This window comes from Scomber scombrus, chromosome 17 (genome assembly GCF_963691925.1).
Source record: "Scomber scombrus chromosome 17, fScoSco1.1, whole genome shotgun sequence".
NCBI classification, from domain to species: Eukaryota; Metazoa; Chordata; class Actinopteri; order Scombriformes; family Scombridae; genus Scomber; species Scomber scombrus.
The window spans coordinates 15073287-15083131 of record NC_084986.1 but is presented as its reverse complement, the minus strand read 5'-3'; positions in this window follow the sequence as shown (position 1 = coordinate 15083131).

Sequence of the window (9845 nt, the reverse complement as noted above, 5' to 3'; positions counted from 1 at the left end):
CACTTGTGCCTTACTGAAAACCACGTGTGAGATGGTGATGTGTGAAAGACTGAGCAACACTTTGTCCACTCATACATGTTATATACAGTATTAGCACAGTAGTAATGACAAACACTGTATTTGGGAAGGCATTTTGGAAAACACAGTATGAAGGAGGTATAAATGGAAGAAGAGGACATTGACATTTTATTTAAACTAAATTTAATGGCACATATATATCTTCTGGCCTGGGAATGCCTCAGAATCCCCGAGGAGGAGCTGACGAGCATTGATGGGGAGAAGGATGTCTGGGTTACATTGTTTAACCTGATGCCACCACGACCCGGCCCTGGAAAGCGGCAGACAATGGATGGATGGATACATTTCATGGGAATTCCATATGTGCAGCAAAATTAGCAGACTTTTTCCCGCACAAAAGATAAATAATATTAACAACTTGGAAAATGTCACCTGGAATATGTCCTGTCCACCAGTGTGTTTTAAGTATTTACTACCATTCTCAGTGTGTTGAGACACAAACATTAACCAAACAGTGCCATGCTCAGTGATCAAACCCCACTCTCCCCTATACCAAAGTAAGGATCCTGCTTTTCTGACAGAAATCGCAGAGGGGTCTTCAGTCTCTCAGAGTCTGATCAAAGGATCAGGAGAGCTTTCTGTTATTTCCTAATCCCACCCTGCAGGTTTTTAAGATTCAACCCACTCTCATGTTTTTTTTTCATGCAGCTGTAATATAGATACAGACCTTGGTGCTTCAACCACATCTTTCTTTCCCAGTTGGATATAAGCCCTTGCATGTAAGGTACTGTAGCAATTAAAGCTCTGGAGCGTGAGGAGTATCTTTACCTTACTGCTCTGCATTGTTTGATTAAGGTGTTGAGGAATATTTCCTCAGCTGAGCTCAGACGAAATCTGTTATATCTTGCCTATACTGAATGTACACCATCAGAAACCTCTATTTGTGTATCGCTGCAGTGAATAAATTATCAAGACTTTAGAGGCACTGAGAGCACAAAAGGTCCATCGCACAAAAAAAAAAAAACTGAGTCAGATAAACGCTTCTCTGAGGCTAGTTTGGTGTTTATTAAAGGTGATAAAAATGGCAAGTACATCACCCTGACACATTTTAGAGCTCATTCTGATTCTTTCTACAGAATATAGATTTGGATTCCACATTATAAGAGGGTCATTTTTTTATATGGACTATTTCTGCAATAATGGATTGTGTTTGATGCCATTAAGCGAGGATGTTTTAGGTTCTGGTGTCTCTGAGTTAGATAGTTTGGACTGTATGTCTTATGGTTTTCTTTCAGTGCTTTTATTCTCAAACCATTTCATAATACTATTAACAGTTTGTAGCATTACAAAACACATTTAAAATTCATTGTGTCTTACACGACGGTATGTCAGCCAAGTCTGCTCACTTGTCTTCTGTATCAAATGACTATTTTAAGTTAGCCCATGGAAAAGAGCATGTTTTGTCAAAAACTGACTTAATGTGGGTTTTGTTTTATTTTTTGTTACAGTACATTTCAGAACATATCAACATTGTGTATGATTTAATTCCATGAGGCAAGAGCCAGTTGCACCAGCTCTTCATAAATTTAAATGTATTAATTTACTGTACTTACGTGTGTACTAAGTGGAGATTTGCAAACCACAAACTAGGCCTTACATAGAGACTAGTTAATTGACAAAACTTGGCTAATATATCACCCGTTTAGAGTGAAAACCATAAAAGGTAACATAATATAGTCAATAGATTTGATCTGACACTTGGCTGTCTTATAATGACGCCTTATGAGAAGATTTTAAATGACGCTTCTCTAAACATAATAAACCTCAGTTGACTGTATGACCAAATAATGTTAGCAAGGTTAGCATTTTTGGATATTTCCTATTATTTTTAAACTGAATTAAAATAAAGTAGCAAAAATGTAAGTGTGTTTACATATAAAATGAAGTAATGTCTAAATGCACAAATGATTGGCACCTAAGCATAATATTGTTCAGCTTGCTAAAAACACAATTTTGAAAATTATGCTACAGCTCATGATGCTTGTTTTTGATTTTGGTAGTGCTATAGAGATTTTCCTAAATTATTTCCATATTTCTGAAGTCTTGCAAAGTGAGCTAGTAGCTGCTGTAATGGATTTATATCTGGTGCAACCAGGAGAACATTAGTAGGTTATAGGTTTGCTCCCTTTTTCTGCTCTGAATCTCCCGTTTTTCTGGAAAGGCTGTAACTTCTGGTCTGTTGCCTTAAGTGTGTACAGAGCCTGACTGTACATTAAAGTCATAAGCTGTCATATGTAATCAAGTCAAAGAGGAGTCACAAAGTAACCGAAGAAAATACATTTAAAAAAAATAAGGTCATGAGATGCTTTCAAACAAGGATGGGTTTATACAAATATCAATATGCTCTTCTTTGTATGTGTATAAATAGGCAGTCAATATCAACAAAACACTTACTGTCTGTGTTACACATACTGACTTGTAATACACTAAAAGACAGACCGCAAGTACATTAATGCTAAGTAGCCTGGGGGAGAGCAAACTCAGTCTTAGTACTGCTGCTCAAAGCGAAGCCCCCAAAAGTCATCCTATAGGTTTTTCCCAGTCGGCCATGTGATTGACAGCCAGTGAGAGGCGAGCTGTCAGTGCTGAAGAAAGTCGAGGAGTGCTCTCAATGGAGTGTTACATAACATGTCAGGGAGCATAAAGCTACATGTGAAGATAACAACAAGGCCTTGACCAAATATGTAATTTGACCATGTACTCCAAAACTGTTACAAACTCTGTTAAAAAATAATTTCATGGTGTGATTATGCTGTGGTTAAAGTCTGGTTAGGATTAGACACAAAGACTACTTGGTTGGGGTTAGGTAAAGATCAGATTTGGAGTTAAAATGATCACTTGAAACATGGTGTGGGTTAAAGTTAGGCAACCTTTGTCATCAAGTCTACAGTAAACGCCACCATGACAACCGTAGTTACAGTTTTTTTTTTTTTAACTGTCCCAACTCGCAGTTAGAAGTGTGACCCTCGTGGTTTGAAACGGGAAGCAAACAGCAGTCTTGTGCAGCAAAGTCCACTTTTTGAGAGTTAGTTGGTTAACAAGCCACCCAACTCATTACCTCATATTAACATAATCTGAACTAAACATAATTACTACGGCTAGATGGCATCTGTCACTGGAACGTAGCTGTATGTCGTTTTTAGCCACTACCATTACAATCTCTATTTTTTTTCTTGAGGCTTGAGGATACATGTGCACGACTTTGTTTTCAGTATGTATGTCCATGTATGAATTAATGTGTGAATGCCCATGTGTGCATGGGGTTTATGGGACAACTTATTTCATTTCCACCCACACAAGCATTTTCACATTGCATCCTCCTCTTTTCCCAGGGTGACATATTTTAATTAAGTCTGTGGTTCGCTTCGAAATCCCAGCTCAAGCATAATGAAAGTATATCTATTCATAATGGCAGAGATGAGCCTCATTAAGCACATTGATTTAACATTGTGATTATTGTATGCAAAAGAGCTCAATTAGCTCAGTGAGTATGCTGTGAAAACAACTAGACTATTGAAAGCCACTGAAACAATGTCATAAAAACATGATTATTTACTAATCATAGTCATAATGATCATTAAGATAACAGTGTCAACATGTGGTTTCAGAAAATCCAAATAAAAATGTGCAGCAGTGGAATCAAGATCCATTTGTCATAAACCACAACTTTGGTTTGGATTTTGCCATTTGCCGAAAATGTGTGCATGTCTTTTTTTAAATGAGATATAGACATTATGTCCAGACAAACAAAATAAATTGTTTATTCTGTAATTTCAAAATTTCTAATAAAAACCCATCTGTACAAAAAACTGTCAGTATACATGTTAGAGGTCATGCAGACGTGCACATTTTGAATAAATCAACCTGATTTCAACAAGTGTTGCATGCTACTTTAAGTGCTACTTCCAGTGTTTATAGATCAGATGTGTCTATAATCCCACACTTTGCTTTAATTACAAAATGGCAACCATGTGTGTTCACTATGTTAATATGTTCATGTGGGCATTACGCCTCAACTCATTACAAACTTTTCAAAAGGTTTAGAATAAAACATTTTATATCCAAAAGCAAGAGGGTCAGTGTTTTCTTTGAGTTTACTTTCATTTTTATTAACGTCAAGAAATCCAATGAAAAGACCGAAACCTGCAAAGCATTAGTCTGTATCAATACTTTGAATTCTCTATCCTGCTTGTGGCACTCCCATTTGTCCCTACTGTGAACATAAACCTTTAAAAATTGCTCACAAATATATAGTTTTGTTTTCAAAAATACTTTTTAATTTCCTTTAAATAAATTTAAATATATTAAACATATTTTTCATGGAGAATTTTACAACATTTGTTCCAGATAAACAGCCTGCAGCTGACTGTTCTGTGCTTCTAAGTAATGAAGGACACAATAATGTTATAATCACATGAACACACTGACAGACACTGCCTGATAATGCTCAAGACTGGCCAACTGAGTCAGAAGTTACAACATGTTCTTCATGGCTCACAAGCACAGCACGGACCAAGAGAGCTGCTGCTCATGAGTCAATGCGCTGACACCTGTGCCTTTACCTTATAAGCTCTGTTTTGAGGATTACTCTTTGTGCTGTACTATTTATGCAATAGGACAACTTTCCAACCATCCGTGTCTTTAAAATACACAAATGCATCATGCAACATAAAGACACAATCCACTCTGATCAGGGTCTGTGACAGTTTTCCTAATGCAAGCTGACAGGTTACTTAATGATTCTAAAGATAGAGAGTGACATGGTGCGTCACCTTCCAGCCTCTGCCCTGTCAGACAGACAGACAACCATAAGCACATCCTCGCATTACACCGAGAGGACATTACCCACGACTGCACTCTTCAAATGGGCCCTAACCCTAACCCTAACCCAAAACAATCTGAGTCCTTTGTTGGCTTAAGAGCAACGTTTTTGAGCTGTTTAACATGCAAAATGCAGACTAATTTCATTTAGTAAATTCAGTAAGGTAAATGTACAGGAATTGTGTCTGAGAATATGAAAACATTTTAATGGAAAGCATTATGAAAATACCAAGGAGTAGACTATACTGCTTGTAACTATATTAGTGAACCAATGCAGTGTCCCAAAGTGCCCAAACTGATGTTTCAGATATACTTAGAAGCAAAAAGGAGAATTTTGTATCCTACAGACAGGCGACCAGCCTGGCTGGAGATTGATTAGTTCATTACTGATTCTGTCTGAAGTGACATCAGAGACAAAATGGTGACTCAGCCACCAACCACCACCTTCTCTGGCTGGAGAGGTACATGATGAGAGCAGCGGTTACCTCACACATTGAGCGAGAGCTGGAGCTGTGTGTGGGTGGGTAGTGTGTGAATGTATGTGTGTGTGTGTGTGCGTGTGTGTGTGTGTGTGTGTCTATGTGTGGAATAATTTCATGTGACACGTCCTCTGCAGACTGTCTAATTTTACAGTATTATTCAGCTTATAATTGGCCTCATAATGTCTTTTCCTTTTTCTCTTTTTTATTTTTTGTACTTCAGTTTCTTTGTAACTATTAAAGGGGACATTTTAAGCTCTACATTTTTATTCTGGGACTCCAATAGAGTAGCTATGAATAATTCACAGTTCAATAAACGCCGTATTTATTTCATACTGGCCCTTTATGCAGCCCCTCAATTCAGATTGATGCAAGTCATGGTTCGTACCCCCCAAAACATTTTTTTTTTTTTTAAATGCTATAATGTTAGCGGAGCAGAGCAGTGAACTCATGCGCTGTGTGTGGAACAGATGGCTGTTAAGGAAATCATGAGCTGAAAAACTGGAAACCAAACGTTCAGAGCAGTCTGAAGCTGATGCCTCTACATGCATTTACTTTGACCACGTTTCATGAACATCTGACATTGTTACATTATATATGACTGAAAATAAGGAAAAGCATCACAGGTCCCCTTTAAGCAGCACAGAGCATTGCTGCTGCTACCACAAAACACACTGTTGGATAGATTAGAGAATATCAGCTGTGGAAATACAGTTCAAGTGACTCTATTGTGAGGCAGCTGTTACCTCAGCTGAATAGGTCTAGTGTTGCTGCCGATTCATGAAAAGGGAGGACGTTTGAAAATCTATGAAAGTCAATCTGTGCCCTCCATTCTCTATCCTGTCCAAAGCCTTAAAGCAAGCCTACATAACCTCAGCTGAACAGCAGATACTGTGCCTTTGAGTAAATGCTATGAACTGATGGTAAATGCCAGTGTGACAGTAATAATAAGTAAAACAGGGTAACAAAGTCAGTGCACACAAGTTATTGTAGTAGCAAAAACAGCAGTGTATTGAATTGAACAGGGGAATTTTTTTTTTTTTGCTTTATAAATATACTTTGATATTTTGCAATATTACACAAAAGGTGAAATACCACTCTCATGTCCATGTGCTAAATATGGAGCAAGAGCCAAGAGACAATTTAGCTTATCATAGTATAAAGACTGGAAGATGGAGTAAACAGGTAGCCTTGCTCATGCTCATTTTGAAGAGAATTCCAAGTTGCAAATATTTTGTAACTCCTTCCAAAACCACAAATAGTTTTCTTCTATATTTCTGTTTGAATAAAGATGCAGAAACTTTGGACAGCCCCTGATCCCTCTTGTATTAGTCTTTATGCTATAAGCTAAGCTAATAATCACAGTGTGTCTAGATAGTCAAAGTGCTGTGGGACATTTTGTGGAATACACTTATTTGCTTTCTTGACAATTGTTAGATGAGAAAATCAAAACCAATGTCATGTCTATGCAGTTAATATGTGGCTTTAGCTAGCAACCAGTTTTAGCTTAGCTTAGCACAAAGACTGGAAACAGGGGGAGTAAGCTAGACTCTATACACAGATTACAAAACCTTCTCCGTTTTAACTTTAACCAAAATGCATATTTAACTCAAGTTAACTAAGTAGTGGGGAAATTGTTTTCAGGACTTAAGTCAAATTAAATCAGCTTAAATTAACCATGGTTACGTTTTTTTACTTTACAAAAAACAGTTACAATCCCAACAGTAGATCCATCTCAGCATTTTCCTGTCGTTTCCAGTGTGTTGCAGATAGGATATCCTCTCATGCTGAGAGGATGAATGACATCCTAACCTTTACTACTTCAATACTCCCTGTGGAGCATGAATAGATACAGTTAGAAAAGATGTCCTTGATAAAAAATAGTGACAGCAACCCAATCACATGGTTACTTTTAACATACCTTGAATGCTATTTGTAGTGTGTAAAGCAGGCATGCTCAAAAATACATAGAATTATCCTTAATGCATGAAAGAAGGTGAATATTTGCCAGTCCAAACAAATAAGAAAAAATTACTTTTATCATTTTTATTTCTGATTCTGGACATTGCACCCACCACTCATTTCAGTGGTTATTGTATAGTCCCTTACACTTATATGATTATCTCGTCACCAGTTGACCTTTAAATCCTGCAGATGTCTAGTAAGAGGGTGAAGCATCTCCGAGAAGCTGTACAGCCAGAAGTCTTTGCCCAACAATAAAGTTGACTACTCAAGCTCAGCTCTGAACAGATTTCTAGTCCATTAGACACATAACAGCACAGCAAAGATGTCAGGGTGTTTCAGTGCCCTTGAAATATTTTGGAAACTTGCTGCTGCTAGTTTCTGTTCCATCCCTTTGAAATAGGTTGGAGGAATAGGTCTCAGGTCCTCCTTTAACAATTCACGAAAGTACTCTTGACAGATCTATCTTGAATCTATCTATCTATCTTAAACAGAGTTGTTGATGTCAGGGATGTTTATGTTTTATTGATGTTATTATATGTTATTAATGTGGAAGTTCAGTTTTGTTTGACAGTGTTTTTCTTTCTTATGTACTGGTTCTTTTGGCATGTTTGCAGAGGCATGCAGTCTTTATGCAATATTGATAGCTAAGGTTAGTTCGGCCAGCAGGCTCTCACAAAACCCAGGCAAAAGACAGAAACTGCCCAGTGATATCATTGAAAGCCAGCAAACTAATCATTGGTCATAACTTTGCTGCACAGAAACAGAAACCCCACATTCTGACAATTTGAACATAAGTAGCCAAGCAAAGCAGATAGAAAACTGAGCTTAAGTAGTCAACAAATCAGGTGCAATCAATGATTAATCAACACAGGTGTAAACAGTCTAATTAACTCCAGGCTGCTCATTAGAGAAAATCCACCCAGAGAGGAAGAAAGACCAAGGCCCTGCTGTGGCACAAATTATCTGATTTCCTTGGAGGTCTAAAACTCAGACTGGAGTCAATCCTCTCACACTGATTTCAGCAATAATTTCCCCCACAGACCTGAAGATAGAGAAATTCACAGAAACAAGTCAGGATCAGACACCATCTAACCTTTGATTGAACTGTTTTTTCTGTGGAAACCTTTGTTTGATCCTGTCAGGTTAACACCAATATTCTGTGTCTGGAGATACATTGACAGAGGTGGTATGATATGATACTCTGATGTAACATGTGAGACATACAATGCAAGACATACGGTTTCAGTTCCAAATCATGCATTGTTTCATTTGCAGATAATGTTATTTACATCTTAACAATATTGTCCTTATCTATCTTATCTTTGATTGATGGCAATCTCTAGTGTCTTAGGATAATGTTAACTGCAAATCAAAATATTAATTATTATTACTAGACTGAAATTTACTTATCTCTCTTACATATCTATGAGGAACAGGGCAAGCCACATTCACTTCCATTGTCTAGTCAGGAAATGTTGTTAGTTTATATTATTGTTTTATAACAGTATTTAATTCACAATTTTATGGTTTTCATTAGCACACTAGCCAGCTAATGTTGTGTTTTTATCGTCAGCAAATTCCACAAAAGCACTAAAATCTACAGCTGACAAGTCTAGCGTGTGTAGCCAAAGCCTAATACACAATAGCTTATTTCTCTGTGCCATAGACCTTCATTGTTGTCCATAAACTATTGAAAGTACATAAAAGAGCCACACTGTGTGACATGTTCCTTCATTACCATGAATATGGGCACTGTTGTTTATTTTGAGTCAGTCCAACACAAAGGAAATTTGACATGCTGGATGGTTTGTTACACAGAACTATCTGAAAAGTCATTGGTGAAAACTGGAATAGGGAAGGCCTTTTCAAAAAAAATACTTGTTGTATCATCATTTGGTACAAATGAGCTCTGGGCAGTCAGGAAGTATTGAGAGACAAATTTAATGCACTATTGGTTTTGGTGTTTTTTGAGATTTCTTCAAAATAAATAAAATATGTATATAGAATTTACTTTATCCTGTTTACTCTGTTTCTTTGCTGCCATATGCACTACAGGTAAGATAAGGCTATTGACAAACAAATGCTTCACACAGGACAGCAGGAAACAACAGTTCACCATGTACTATACTGTATATCCTCTGCGCCACTGCTGTCATTGCTGTATGTGAGAAGACTGAACTTTGTATTAAATTCTGGACTTGAAGGTATCTTGTATTTTTCTGCAGGAGGGAAACATCTGGTAGTGTATCTTTCCCCAGTGGAAAGTATGACTGCTTTCATGTGTTGTTTTCTGATCTGATGTGGAAAACTGGTCTCAGCAGGCAAGTCACAGGCAACAGGAAGGAACAGGAGGACTCCTTCCTCATGCCTTACAACCTGCTGCTATGACAGACAGCTGTACCACTCCAGAGCATAACAATTCAGCTGCAAGTGTCAGGTTCATCAGACTAAACCCCTCACTCTGTCCCAAGCCATTTTTCTCTCTGATAACATCTTTATAAG